The sequence below is a fragment of the Mugil cephalus genome, chromosome 8, assembly GCF_022458985.1.
Source record: "Mugil cephalus isolate CIBA_MC_2020 chromosome 8, CIBA_Mcephalus_1.1, whole genome shotgun sequence".
In the NCBI taxonomy this organism is placed as follows: Eukaryota; Metazoa; Chordata; class Actinopteri; order Mugiliformes; family Mugilidae; genus Mugil; species Mugil cephalus.
This window is the reverse complement of record NC_061777.1, coordinates 15,583,401-15,599,292: the sequence shown is the minus strand read 5'-3', so window position 1 is coordinate 15,599,292 and position 15,892 is coordinate 15,583,401. Positions and strand designations below refer to the sequence as shown.

General features: G+C 43.2%; 1 long non-coding RNA gene across 1 annotated transcript in view; it reads left to right on the top strand.

Moving 5' to 3' along the window:
• Nucleotides 1-15,892, top strand: part of LOC125011662 — a 36,680-nt gene that overhangs the window by 4,694 nt on the left and 16,094 nt on the right. The window contains exon 2 of the long non-coding RNA XR_007113214.1: nt 9,535-9,633. This is a non-coding gene — a long non-coding RNA (uncharacterized LOC125011662). The remainder of the gene's footprint in view (nt 1-9,534; nt 9,634-15,892) is intronic.

The following is a 15,892-nucleotide window of genomic DNA, read 5'->3' as shown; positions in this document are numbered from 1 at the left end:
AGAAAGAGGCGACGTTTTCCCAGCCCCAGCCGACGCGGCGCTCCTAAACTTGGAGTAGCAACGGTCCTGAATGCGTTAATGTCTCGCCAATTGTACTGATAATGAGGACTCGGGGTCATTATCTTAAAACTATGCGGCTTTATGAATGTGAAAGGGATGTTGCTGCAACTCGGTAATCCTGCATGGCCCCACTTGCGCGCACGGCGTCATACTTCTCCTGAGAATTAGTAATTGCGCAGATGATATTGCGTAAAGAAGACTGGGGCATCTGAATAGATGACATTTCAGCCTATTGTTTGTATTTGAACTTGGCCATGACCGACTTTAGATTTAAAAAAAAAAGAAAAAAAGAAAAGAAAAAATAGAGAATATAATAGAAAATATATCATTAGATGGCACAGGGGACACATTCAGGGAATTATTTTAAAATAGGTCAAATTATACGACCTTTTTTTTTCAGATATAAAAATATTCACAAAAGATGCAATCTTTGGAAGTAATGACAAATGAAAAATAACAGCCCAGTGTAGAAAAAAGTGTTATACTCAGTGATGTACGTTTGATCTTTTTTGACACACACACACACACACACACACACACAGAGAGCTTGCTCTGACCTGAATGCTGGATTCACCATGTGAAAGGCATGTGAGATTTAATTTAATTTTTACTCTTCGCATCTTAATCTGTCTTTAAAATTTTCAGGCTTGAGCCACAGTTCAAGTTCAGTGCATGTCCAGAAACCTGCCATTTTGCAAAGGGGGGAGAGTGAGGGAGGGAGGGAGGGAGGGGGTATTATTCACGTGCAGTGTTAAACAGAGGCACATTGGCCGGATTCAACACCGCCTCTGCATAAAAGGTCTCTTGCAGACTTTCTCACACCGCCAGACAAAACTAGTGTCTCTTGTTCCCGACCCCTGTCAAAGACAGCACACAATACCAGGTCGTTTGCCCGAAAGAAATTTGAGAACACAATTTGGGCCGAGCAGCGGTGAATAAAACAAGTCTTATTGTCCTCGGTTAAGTCGATTGAATTAGTCGTCTAGCTTTATGAAAGAGAATACTGTTTTAAAGTCTGGGGTGGGCTCGCTGAGTCAACCCAGAGTAGTTTTTTCCCACTTTATTTAGAACACTGTTTCCCCATTTAAACAAGACACTGAGTCAAGTACTCCTACAATAGGCTTTATTAATTATTTTATTATTTTTCAGAGATTAATAGACAAAAAGGACACTTGGATATATGTGTGTGTGTTTGTTGCCTTAATTAATTCTAGTTGTACATCTTTCAAAGTATCAAATGCAAAAGGGACCTTAGTGCATGGGCTGCTAGGATTTGCAGTGCAATGCTGAGATGTGCTATTACCAGGAGAGAGCAGCATCACATGCCTCAAACACTTGCAAATCACACTTGCATTCATCCTCTCTTCTTTCAGAATTCCTGGGCTGCTTGGAGGAGAGATGCAGCATGATTGGTTATGATTTGTGTTGCTTTCTTCTTTCTCTTCTTTTTTTTTTTTTTTATAAATTCCTATCCCTGACAACCTCTGCCGCCGCTAGTCCTAAAAATAATGAACCGCCTTCTTTATCTGAGACGATGACTCGGCCCCCATCTAAATTTCACATTTCCCTGATAGTGTAAAGGCGCATTTCTATTCTTCTTCTGTGTCTCTCTAAATGAGTAGTGTGTCGCCTTGGCAGTGAGGTGGGCAAAAGTGTGCTTTTATATTATTTATGGAAGTGTTGCTGCCATGCAAGTGCAGTGCTGCTGAAAAAAGAAGGCGCCTGCAATTCGTTCCCCGGCGCCCTACATATGCATACGCTGTGTATGTGCGGTTTGACTATGCATGTGGAAATAGGTGGCGAGAGCAAACCTGTCCTCCTCTCGCGCGCATGCAACGCCGCAGCCATTGTTGTCACGTGATTTGTTGAGTAACAAAACCATGACGACCATGGAAGGTGTTTTCATATTCATTGGTGGGGCAATCAGCATATTTTATGTGAGTGTGTCTGGGGTTTTTTATGCGATTCCTCTGCGCCATGCATGGCAGGTGCAGGAGCAGGTTTATAATATGTATTGGCTGCAGGGTCATTTGTGTGCCAGACAAAGGAGGTGAATGTAGCCGTGATACAGGTGCTATTTGTTAACATATGTGTTGCATTGCTGTGTTTTCTTTTGTTATTCATCGTGGCTTCCTGACACGTTGCTCTGCAATAACAAGGTGGTTAGATATATGGCGTCTCGTGCATTTGGAAAACCATTAGCTAGTTCCAGTCAAAGACTGCTGGAGTTGGCACGCGCAGGGTTATTTTCATTCTGCTGAGGTTTGTGATGGGGGCTAAAGGCTCCTGTGCGCGTCAACATATGCACGCCTGCGTTTGCATGTACGTTTCCCCGCGCATCATTCTCTGTGATTAACTGACCCGGGCTGCTTGGATATCCAGCGAGTCCACAATCATGCTGATGAAAGGGAACAATAGCTGTGTCTCAGTCAACAACGTCTGTCTGTCTGGCTTGGGCCACGTCTCACTCTTTTTGTGTGTGTGCGTGTGTGTCTCCTGGACATGAACTTGAACTTGAGACAGGCAGCCAGACACCATCTGTGCACCAGGGGTAATGAATTCAGTGCATTCATGGCTGTGGAGCAAGCCTAGGCCACCACCACCCATTGATGAGCAGATGACCCCTATAGTCTGAGTTAGCTCTTCATCACTAATAGAATTCAACAATATACCAGCTGGTAGTAGGGGAGTTTTGTTTTGGCTGTTTTTCTAAAGACAAATGTGGTGCGCCGCCGGCCGATGCAGCATGCCCGCTTGTATGTGCCTGTGTGCTCGTCTGCGTCTGAGCATGTATGCATAAAACCAGGCCATGCTTTTCTGTTTATCTTTGTCTCACCATACAGCGTATGCAAATTAATTGACATGCACCCCTCTCCCTTCCCATATACCGGCCCTCTTTCTAATAAAGCGCCGGCCAGCTGTTTTAACAACACGGGCATGCTGAATTTATTGCCTTGATAATTGAATGGGCCAGTTCAGTATTTCCCCTGATAAAGGGTAGTAAGTGAATGAGGCATAAACCTTAAACAAGCCAGGCACAATGTGAATTCCTGCAGGCCCTCCTTCTCCTACTCCTCCTTCCCCTTCCCTTCCTCCAGCTCAAGCTTCTGTCACAATCGCAAGCACACACGCGCGCACGCATGCGCACACGCTGTAAGGCTTTTTCCCTCTGGTTGGTGTCGCCACGGCAACGGTAGGTGAGATCACCTTGCGCATGGCAGCATCAGTCCCTGCCAAATGCAGGACAGGTTCCTGGTTTCCGTGAGCGTGTGCGTCTCTGTTTGCGCGCGTGTGTATGTAGAGTGTCGTATGCAGGAAACTAGAACGTCGCCGTGCCTCGCTGTAGATTATTTCATGTGTTGTTAACACACATGATTTACTGAGAGAGATTCTCTCGTTTTCTGCATCAACAAAAATCATCCCGTTAATCTTATTGCTGATTAAACCGTGTGAGTCTGGAGCAGCGGTGTGTGTGTTTGGTGTGTACGGCGCAAGACGAAACGGCGTTCAGAGTTTGCATATGTGTTCTCACTCCACACACGTGCCAACACACGCGCACACTCAAAAGGTGCCACTGCCTTCATTGAGGTGTCATTGCCGATTAACAGGGATCCGATCGACCTCCCTCCATAACAGACCAGCCAGCCATAACTTGCCAATAATCCACTGAGGAATGTCACGGCTCGGCCCTTTTTAATGACATCATGCATGGCCACTTGAGCGTCTTGTGGGGAGCAGCGGGCATGCTGTGCTCTGCCACACTGTATGGCCCTCCCCTTCAGCTAACTGTGCGGATATGCGTGGCGGACATGTTAGTCAGGCACCTCACTTATACGTACGGTCAAATACCTATTCCCGCGCGTAACACGAGGGGATGGCGTTTGCTAGATTCACGGCCTCTGTGTGGTGGAGGGTTGCTGCTCTCGGGTTGCAATCAGATTATTCAGATTTTGCAGCTTTAAAATAACCTCTTTAGCACGGGACTCAGAATAATATGCATCTATGGAGAGTGCTGTCAGACTTTTATATATATATATATATATTTTTTTTTTTTTATCACAGATAGCAAGAGCCTTGGTCTAAAATGAGCTCCAGGAAATTACTACTTTCACAGATGCTCCAATACCAGTGTTAGGATTCACTCTAAATTCTGTCAGACTATTTAAAATTGCGAACTTTATAGCCTCAATTGGCCATGCTGAGAGTTATGATGTTAAAGTCGGAAGTGAAACTAAAATTAGTCTTTTACAAAATTGTTACTGCCATTTCCTTCATTTTATCCAAAACCTGCCTTATTAAAACCCCCTGCATGCTTGGTGACGTCCCCCAACAACATCCTACATTTCTCTTACATTTATAACCGACCAAATGACCCATCACTAATTTGTAAAAAAGGAATAAATAGGGGTTAGAAAACATCAAGAGATTTTGTGAAAAGTAAAAGCAGTGTGTGGATTTTTAACTATTTTCTTAGGGGTGGTGGAGGAATATAAGACATTTTGAAATATATATATGTTCATTACCAACGTATTGGTCATCTCATCTGCACTCATTTTTAAGTACATGCACGTGTAACGTGAATGTATAATTTGTCAAATCACAGTGTGTAGAGCAAGCAGTGTTGTGTGAGCTGATAACCAGTATATAAAAGCCCCAAATTTACATCTGATAAGTGCAGGATTCTATTGGGTGTAGCTGCATGATTGGATATTAGTATTAGCGGCCAGTGTTCACAATAAGGCTGCGTGCACAAATACTATTTTTTGCCCTACAAGTCAAAAGCTGGCTGTCAGCCTGTCTTCTGTCATCTCTGCCGGATTTTGATTATGCAAATACAATGCACTATAAATGAATTAGTATACTCGCACGCGAAATATGCTTCCTCAAAAAATGAAAGGGCGTAAATAATATATTTTGTGTCGCTGCATTATTCATCCCTGATTAATTACAAACCGGCCTCCGTATGCTACATGCTATGCTCTGCATTTAAGTGGTCTGGGTATTGCTTTTTTCACACACCATGAACATCCAGGATCATGTCAGTGGCAAGGTACTTGTTCGCAAATTATAATGCTAATTGTCCTGCGCCGTAGTCGCTCCCAATTTCCCATTATTAAACATCTAACGGCATCAGGCCAACGCACTTTCCAAAACTTAATTGGCTTTTTATTGTGGGAACGATAATTAATGATTGAACAGGCGCTGACCCCGCAAAAACGCGACGCCCCTATATTCACTGTCCGAACATCGCGGAGTGCGTTGCTTTTCCTCTCATTATGCACACGCCCGTCTGTATCATGTATCATGTACCATTTCATAAGAGAGGAGGGGCTCCAGAAAACATTAAAGAAGCGTAAATACTGTAGACGCGCCTCCGCTGCAATTAAAATATGCCGGCATATCTGTTCTTTGTCAGGCATGTGGTATCGAGGCCTGGACGCAATTTGAATACAGCGAAATCGTTTGAAAAATATATGCCGTTCGGCAATTAAATTATATGGGCCCTCGGACTCAGGAGCCAGTACCAGTGCATATGGAATGGTGAGCAGTAGTTGCTACGCTCGCATTAGCATCTGGCCCTTTTATGTAAATTTGATGAGAAAGGACTCATGCATATACGCCAGGGCTGGGGTGTACCCGCCTAATATCCTTATTAGAGAGGGGTGAATTAAATATTTATTAGGGGAGGGGGGGTAAGGGTTAGGAAGTGGGGTGGTGGCTGGAGGGGTGGGGGGGGCTGTCCTGTGTGTTGTCATGAGGACCTGAGGTGGAAGAAGGGGGAAAGGGAGGAGGAGATTGGCTTTCTGTACGAGTGTCTCTCTCTGCCTCAAGGTGCCACCATCTTAAGGCGTTTGGCAGTAGTGAGAGTGTGGGGAGGGTAGACCTAAAATGTCCGCTGGCATAGACACGCGCATGCATACACATTAACGCATACGAATTTCCGCGCGCTACGCGGACGGGACAGAGATCTGAAAGTCAGTTATTCAATTACCGGCGTCGGCAACCATGCATGCTGAGCATTTCATTTGCATGTATTAATTCCTTCGATTACTGTCACTTATGAGCTCGCCCTGTGTCTAGCTTTCTGTTGCGCGCCGCTTATTGCGTTCGAGCGCTAATGCCAGCACCACGGCTATCAGAGCTAAACTAGGATTTGCTAATATATGGAGAGAATTTCAGTTTGGGTTTTTCACCCCAAGAAACTACTGTATTTACAGGTTGGCTATGATTATTGTAATGGGAGACACAAAGTAGTCCTATATAAAAATGATTTAACATGTATTTATGTTTTTATTTACCGTGCTAAGCATTCCATTAAATAACTCAATTGCCATCATTTTCAAGTCTTTGCCTCTTTAAAGTTCCATATGTTGTAGAAATGAAGTAATTTTATGATATGTACTGTATATGTGACAAATGCAGCAACGCACTTACACAAACCTACTTGTATTTTATTTTGAGGGTATAGTTGAGTATATGTTTTACGAGAATGCAAACGCTACGGCAGGAGGAAGTCGGGGAACAATATTGCCCGTTTATGTAAATGAGTGCTATACTGTTCTGCCTATCATTTTCTGCCTCTTTCTCTCTCACTCACTCCCGCTGCCACATACACACACTGTAGCTGACCTCCCCTATCTGTTAATTATCATAAATGTGCTTAGTGAGGTGGCATACACACACGGGCACCGACACACACACACACACACACACACACACACACACACACACACACACACACACATTGTTCAGCAAGATACAGACACGGCATTAGTATTCCCTTTCATCCTGAAGTGCTCGTGAGCATGAAAAAGAGTGTGCAGGAAATTATTCAAGATGAATTATACTACGCATCATTCCCAGTTTTCAGGCACCGACACACACACGCACACACCGACACACACGCAGTTCACCAGTTTACGGAACGTATATAATCGGGGTTGTTTGACTCTTGTTATAATTTAAAGCTTTGTTTAAATTGGTTGTTGATGTGTAAATTAGTGTCGGTGGGTAGGTGCATGTTGCCAAGTCCGTTTTCCCTCTGTTCAAGCTCAAGAATCGTGTGAATGAGTGTGTGGAATTATTGCGTGTCATAGCGTAGTAAGGCCCCCTTTTTTTTTGTATATGCATTAAGTATATACACAATATCAGCTGTTCCCCTGGCCTACCTCCCTGTTTCCTCTGATGAGTGGTACGTCCCGGCGTGCTGCCAAAGAAGTGAGAATAATTAAACGCCTGTGAGTTTGAGCCTGGCGTTGGCTAATGGATTGTTACTGAGAGGAAATGAGACAGGCAGCATGGGGGAGCCGGGTGGCAAAGCAGACCTCGACTTTGGATAATGAAACACTGTAAGCCACCGGGGTGGAGAGAAGACACTCCTCTCATAAAGGAAATGCTTTTTTTCCCTATGACTACTTCCTTTTGTCATGTAGGTAGGTGCAATTGGTAAGGAGCCTCTCAGCGTGAGAAAGACAAAGCGGGTGATGCGTCCCTTCACGTCAAGTAATTTTCTTTTCCCAATTTTAAATGACCCTGTTTTAAATCAGTCACTTAAACATGTTTTCCACCTAAAGTAATCTGTGTACGGCTGATACTTTATGTGTTCCTCTTTATGTTATCTTACAGTGACCGTGTGCGTGTGATTGTGATGCGCGTACGTATGCAATTTGCATTACATTTAGCATCCCGTGCATCGCCACGGTGCTGCTTTAGAAAAAGTCCAGGGTGAATCTGGCACCGCTATTGCCAGTGCAGCCCCCCCCCCATCCCCCACCTTCCACACACGCATGTAGGCTGGAAGCGTGGTGCTGAGGAGGGGTGGAGGGTGGGGGGGTGAGGTGGGTGGAAGGGGAGGAGGGAGATAGAGGAGCAGGAGGGAGATGGGATGAGACAAGCCACACAAGCCGCAAAGGGAACGGGGTGAGGGCAGAGATGTGGGGGGGTGGTGGGGGGAAGGGGTCGGTGCTGTATAGTTACCCTAAACTCTGCCGTAGGGCTAGAAACACACACATACACACACACACACACACACACACACTGATTTGCCAAACAACCGCAAGACACGCTCAGAAACGTGTAGAACATTGCAGCGGGGAGTTGGAGAATATGCTCTCTTTAAAGATACCCTAATTGTTTTTATTGATCCACCTTACTCCTCCTGTTACTCCAGAAGGGTTAATTAAATTTACAGGCGAATGACGTTTCAGCGTCCTTGAGTTTAACGTGTGTATTCTTTTTTTTTCTTTTCTTTTTTTTTTGGGTAGCTTGTATTTGTACAAGTAAAAATAAAAAAAAATAAGATTTAATCCTAAGAATCTTGTGTGGTTGTATTATTAATTACTCCCGTGTAGACGGCGGACAGCATGTCACGTGTCAGCATACGTGCGAGTGTGTGGCTATGCATGTGCGTGCGAGAGCTTTGATATGAGGCTCTAATAAAAGGTGGCATCTGTCAGTTTGATGCTGACGTGACGGAAGAGCCTCACAATTACTTAGGAACGCAGCTGGAAGGAAAACCGTGCAGTGTATACTGTACATATACCGTAGGTATACTCCTAATGAGTGCCACATCTACAAAACTAAAAATAGGAGCGTTCATACAAAAACGTCAGCAAGGAAATCTAATATAATATTTCTTTATGCCAAACATGCATGTTTAGCCATTAGTCGGATCACCATGTGACCAGTTGTTGACTGTATTATCTTAAATGTCTTAACATCAGGAAAATGTCGACATTCACATCTATTTACGACATTAGAGGATAAAAATGAAAAGACACAATATCCCAATTGTCCAAGGATGCATTCAAGTCGACTGCCACGCTGCTGTGTCAGGTCAAAAGTCTCTAACCAACCATAGGCTGCTACAATCTTTACCTTAGACCTCGAATGGTCTCGTCCTTTAGCTCTGACATTCGGTGGTGAGTCAGAGGTCGAGGGGTTCAAACAACATGGCCGCAGAAACAAGGTCGCAACACACCAGAAGATGGTTGGAAGAGTTTCCTACAAGGACGACAAATTATTTTTCTCATTTTTTCTTCAGACATTTAAAGAATGTCAGCAATGCGACGCTGGGTTTCGTCGAAGTAGCGTTTAAACAAAGTTTCATATTGATATTTTGGAGTTTGGAAAAAAAAATTAAAAAAATACATCTCCCATGACCTTCAAATGATTTGTAAGTCAGCTGCTCGCGTTCCGGAAAGGTCCTGGGTTTGACTTGCTATTTGTGGCAAAGTGTAAAGGTTGAGAAGACATTTGCACAAAGTTATTGCCAATTTGAATTCTTTCAGGTAAACTCATCCCTGGCAAATGCTACCGCTATTCCCTACATCCTCTGCGTGTTTGCAGCCGTTCCTTTCTTTTTAGGGGAAACATGTTAATTGTGATTTGCTCAGGAGGAGTTGTTCAACATGTAAAGGTTACCTCTTGGTAAACGTATTCTCTCCCTGCCTGTGTGTCTGTCTTTTGTTGCAGCAGTGATGGAGACGGGGAGCTTTGAAGAACTGCAGGCAGTTGGAAGAAGAGGTCAAAATGAGATGTCTGGGATTTTGCTCTCCATTGGACCCACATGAGGTGAGCTTTGGTTAATAACCAAAATGTGTGTGTGTGTGTGTGTGTGTGTGTGTGTGTGTGTGTGTGTTCCCGGTGTTAGCCTAAACTGCACTTGCTGAATGTAGAGGCATGTGTGTGTACATACCCACCATCCATTTATATATCTAGCAGGAATGACTAGATATCAAGCATCTAAAATTTATTCCTTTAGATTTGAATAGTTAATTGTAAAATGAAAGTTCAACGAAATGCACAGTATGTATGCACTGCTAAGCTTTTAAATTAGTAATTGTATTTTCAGGCTTATTCTCTCACAATTCCAAATCACTCTGCGGTAGAATTGTTTAACTAGACACATATGGTAGTCTTATGAGGCTTCTGATGTTCATTCGAAACTTGCAAATACAAAATGTCGAGCATTTTCTTAAAAACAGACACATTTCTTTGTTGGCAGGGGTTTTGACTGAGTGTTTTTCCCCTCTGTGCTTATCTCTGCTGATGTGTGGGTCTGTGTCCGTGTGTGTCTGTTTGCCTGCAGCAAAGTTAGCCCATGTGTGTGCTGGATAAAGGCATAGATGTTAGCAGTGGTCCAGAGGACACAGTAAACAGAATAACAGCGGTTTGAAAGCGGCTCAGGCGGTGTGATCGCGGCCAATATCAAATCCCATGACCCATTCTTTGCCCTGTGGTCCATACCAAAGACAACAAGCACGGGGGAAAACAGAGGTTACTGTTCACTATTCATCACCACCGCAACACACAAACAGTAGCTGCAACCAGGAAGTGATTTCCAACATCTCCCCTAGCTACTCAAATCCATGCAGAAACAGTAATTGCCCTCCACCCCGGCAGCGTTCGCTTTGTGCGCCCCGACATCTTGCTCCATCAATTTGCGCCATCCCACCATTATTACATGTGACATTTTACTGTAATTGAAGACAGACAAACATTTTAATGAGCTGAGCTATCATAAGAAGGAAATGTTTATTGCATTAGTCGGCAGCGGTAGCTTCTTTTTTTCTATTTCCTTCTTTATTTCAACTTTGACTCCATTTTTTTTGTAGCAAAGTGTTGTTGGGATATTAAGCGTATGCACCGTACACAACTAGCTCAAATGACTGACACCTGCCATCCGCTCTTGGTACCTATTGTCTGTAACCCTTATGTTCTCAATACTAAAAAAAAAAAAAATAGCAGTATAAACTCTACATGTTCTATAAGTTTTCAGAGTCTAATATATATTTTTCTTATCTCTGTGATGCTAAAAAAAAAATTCAAGGGCTGAGAAGAAGAGGTTGCGTGTCAGCACCTTTGGGTCATGGTGTGCTGTGGTGTTACTGGTCTTAATTACTCCCAGCAACCCTGCACATTTTGTGGACTTCTGAGAAGGGCTAATTAGAAGGGCAGGGCAGGTCTCTCGCGAGGAAAACTCGGTGCTTGAATCTGTGGCATCTCATAGTAAACCCTGAAGTAGATTTACACAAATTACATCTCGGCGCAGAATTAAAGCGTCTTCCACTTCCACCACGGCTCAGCTTCAAACAGCCAAATATATGAACACTCTCTGTATTTACTGCATAACTTCAGCGCGGCATTTTTTGTGGGAGTTCACACCGAGTTTAGCCGAGACGGCGCTGAATGAGTTGAACAAGGTCATTAAAGAGGTAAGGTGAAAGCCATGAAAGAGTTAGTGGTTATCCGAGCCTTCGGAATTGTGTCACAGCATAATAGAGGTGGGTCAGACGCTTTAAATATCAAAACCCTTCCTGGATAAAGTTCACTATACATACAAAGCTATCGCCTTAGATAGAGCTAAAAGCCCGGCCCTTGACGAATGTGCAACGGGGTCATTATACATCCATATACGACTACGCGTTATTTAGCTAGAAAGGTAGGCTTTTTTGTTTTACGAGTAACACGTGACCCCGCCCCCCCCTCGCTCCCCATTAGCTATTTCTGTATATGAGGCAGGGTCAAAGCTGAAACAAGAAACCAGGACAGCTTTCCATCTCTGCAGATAGAGATGTTCTCCTGACGTATCGAGATATTCGCGCTTGAAACAAGGACAAGGATTCATTTATTTATATCATTTTAGTGGATCGCGTCACTTTGCCTTCATAAATTAAGGCGTGATGCACGGCGCCAATATTACGTATTACTACAAAGTAGATTTCACAGTTCCGAAAAAACAAAAACATTTACACTGAAAATTGCGGTTTATATGCAGAATATTAAAATAAGCACCACTGAAAATGCAGGAGGTTTACCATACAGTACGGTTTGTTTATATTGCACCGCCTCATTTGCTATGTCGCAGTCATAATCATCTATCAGGAATGCAAATTCGGAGTACAGCTGCTTACTATTAGGGTGCCAGCGGGAGTGAGTATTTATAATGTGGCATTCGGTGAATATAAGCCCTCCAGTGTTGTGGGCCGGATTCTGTATCATCAGTGCTAGCCCACAGCGATTAATGAAGTCGTCTGCATGTGTCTGTATGATTAAGGAGTGCTAAAGTGTCAGTGAGAGTGTGTGTGCGCATCTGTGCGAGTACGCATGTTGCCTGGTCTGCATAGATAAAACAACAACGGAAGAACAAAAGATGCCAGCGCATAGGAAGGCACCGCAGAAAAGGTCCATTCACCGACGACAAAATAACCGTTTTGCACAGTAATGAGAGCGCAGTAAATGCCAAGGCTTAATTCTTCGCGATCACGCGGGAAAACAATTACAAACGACGACTACAACCGGGGGTTTTCAACTGAAGGAGAAAATAATGAATTATTTCAAAAAATATTGTCAAATATGTGAAAGTTTTTTTTTTCCTCCCCCCTTTTCTATGATTTAGTTTCCATCTATAATTTTCCTATTTCCTATTTGTCAAGTAATTCCATATTTCATGCTTGGATGCAATCCTTTCCCCGTGCCATATATTGCAGATGCTCATGCCTCTTAGCGATAGCACAATATGTCTTTTCCATGGTTGTTCAAAAATTCCACAAAACTAGAACACGCTCATCTTTTTTTCTTTTTTTTTTCTCTTCATCCCCTCCTCATTTGGATGCACTACATTATCGCGGATGTACCAGGGGATGAGTTAGGTATTTGTGGAAATCTCATCTTATCAATTCATAATTAAAACACACTATAAGGCTACAGTTTTTTTTTTTTTTTTTATTCATTTAATATCCAAGTAGTTTTCAGTGGGCCGTGCGAAGGCGCCCGCGTGGGGAGGGTTGCTTCTTCTGCATCATCATGCAGTCAGAACAAAGGAGATATGCACATCGTAAAAATCATGCAAATAAATGCAAATTGCTGCCAGCAAGAAATACCGAGGTGGCAGGAGGGGAGTTTGTGTAAGCAGGGAGGGATGCCAAGGACTTTGTATACAGCACCGGCTGGACAATATTCCTTTAACTTGTGGCAGAATCTGATTCCAAATCTCATCCCTCTTCTTATAAATACTGGTCAGATCTGTTTACCCACAATGCCTAAACAATAGCTTTGTATCCTTTCTTTTTTTTTTTTGGCAGAGACTCGTACTCTATTTTTATGATGCAACCAAATGCACAGCGCTCATTGAAGATGCTGCTCTGAGATGCAGTGAATGCAAATATGATTCATTGGCTGCAAACCGCGCTACAGTACGTGCCCGTGTGTGTGTGTGTGTGTGTGTGTGTGTGTGTGTGTGTGTGTGTGTGTGTGTGTGTTGCGATGATGCAAGATTTCGACGTTACTGCCTCAGAGAAATGCAAAGCAGATATTAGTGACATCAACGCTAATGAAAGTCACACCCCTCGTCCTCAGCAGCAAAAACTTCAACTTCATCACACCTGACATTTTCACGAGTGTGTTCCGTAACTGTGGGGATTAGGTAATGACAACTCAGGTCATTTCCCCTCTGCTTCCAACAAAGAAAAAAAATATGTTAGTATGATTTGGTTCTTGGCCCTGCATGGATATTTAAAACCCCTGTAGGGTTACCACATCACCACAGATTCGAAGGCATAAAAAGTGCAAAAAAAAAAAATAAATAAATTCAGACGTGCGCTTATAAGCTGAACGTATTTCATCCTGAATTATACATCGCGATTTTTATGATGAGCACAGTTGGCTCAGTGTTTAAAGGGTGTTAGTGATGCAAGATTTCCCAGCGTGTGTTCTCAATGAATAAATTAAAAAAAAAATGAAAGCTCCCCCCTTTTTTTCCCCTTAGTAAAGAAATCCTAGAATTTCACAATAAAATCCTCATTCAAAAATAGTTTTTTTTACAAAACGTATATTTGTCTAATGCAATTATTTCTTGCCGCATCACGCCGCGTGGCAAAAAGCTGTTATTAACGAGGACACCGCGTTCATTTTACACATTCAGAGGCCCTCACAGACAGCTAATTTGTTTAAAATCGCAAACAAAAAAAAATTATTTAAATAACTCCACCCTCTTTTGTTGCGCACACACGCAAACTAAGTTGCAGACACAATATGGTAAGAGAGGAAGGGGGGAGGGCAGAGACACACGCACACACACACACACACAGACAGACATTCACAGTTGTGCATAATGATGTTAACATTCCTGCATGTCTAATGCAGAGGATACTGAGACAGACACTAGCTGGTCTGCGGTCTCGCCGCATGTTGTGTGCGTTCACGGGTATGAACTGTAGCGGATCATAATGATGTATTAATTGCGGCCCGCTCTCACGTGTGGCATTTGGGCTCCTCGCTGAGGTTAACGAGGGCTTTGATGTCATCATTGATCTTATGCGAGATCACGCCGCGGCCTTATTTTTTTACTTTTCACGAAATCACGTGCACCTGAATGAAAGGAACGGCTCTAGTCGTTGCTGCTTCGTACAAAATTGAAACCAGCCTATTGCTTATTGTATATTTTCTGAATGATTTGTTAATTTTAGGGTTATTGTCTAGATTTACAATTTAAATACAAATCAACAACTGGAAGTTAGTATGTTCACGAGGGCCCGGGAGATACAGGAGATAAATCGAAGGGAAGCAAACGGCATGGCAACAGCAATCTATGCCTCATCCGCCTTTATTATGAATTTATGTATTCGCAAGGAGTGGCTTAAAGGGTGTGGCTTAATTTGAAATGCATGCAACATCAAGTGATAGTCCAATGGTGTTAATTTTCCTCGCAAATAGAAAGGCACAAATAGAGGATGTGAAAATCGAGTGCCAGCATCAGAAGAGACGGAAACAAAGACGGACAGACAGCATATACCGACAAGGACAGGAAAAAGATGAAGCTCATTTTTTTTCCGTGGGCACCCAGTGGCGTCTGCATTGCAGATCGCTGAAATCCCCCTCGTAGGCGTCCCTGGGCTTAAGGGGGGCGGAGTGGGGAAGGGTGAACAAGGGATGGGTTTATGCTATCTCTGCTTTGGTACACTTTGTTTTTTTTTTTTTCTTCCTTCCCCCCACCAAAATATATATTTTTTTTTCCCCGTCTGCATCAAATGTCAAGTTAATTTCCTGGGTGTTATGAGGGATGTGTCCTCCCCTTCGGTATGCGTGGCAGGGTGGTGGATTGTGGCAGGGCGCTGTGCGTGCCGGTGTGTTTAATGTGTGTGCGTCTTTATGTGTGTGTGTGTGTGTGTGTGTGTGTGTCTGTATGGGTAAATGGGGAAAGGGAAAAGGGGCATGGCAAGGCAAAGAGAGAGACGAGAAGTGAAGGGGGGGGGGGGTTCAGTACAGTATATATAAATTGGTTCTCTCTGAAGAGCCAGAGAGGTGTGTTGAAAGTGCGCACGCTGTGTGTGTGTGTGTGTGCGTGTGTGTGTGTGTGTGTGTGTGTGACTGGTTGTGTGAGAGTATGATCCAATTATGAATAGATGCTTTTGGCAGTGTACCCATGGCCATGTACCTGTCCGTATATGTGTATTCATATGTTCGGGTCTTTTGAAGGTTCGTCTGAATTGAATACTGGAAAAAAAAGAAGAAAAAAGAACAAAACACACCATACGCCATGACAGATGCTTGATAAATTAATGTTATTATGAACGAATAAAGGCAAAAAATTCTACTATAGTCACAGGTATTTCACAACAATAGTTAATTATGGCGTGTACAGCACAGCATTTTCCAGTTCCTAACAACAGTGTCTAAAGCCCATTACCAGCTGGTAGTATAATATGTTAAACATTCTAGCTTGCCACCCCTCTGTTAACCTTGCTGCTTGGCGATGAAAGCCTTTGTGTTCTTCTGACACCCTAAAACCGGTTTATATTATATTTTATTTTGGATTTATGTAAACTTTGAC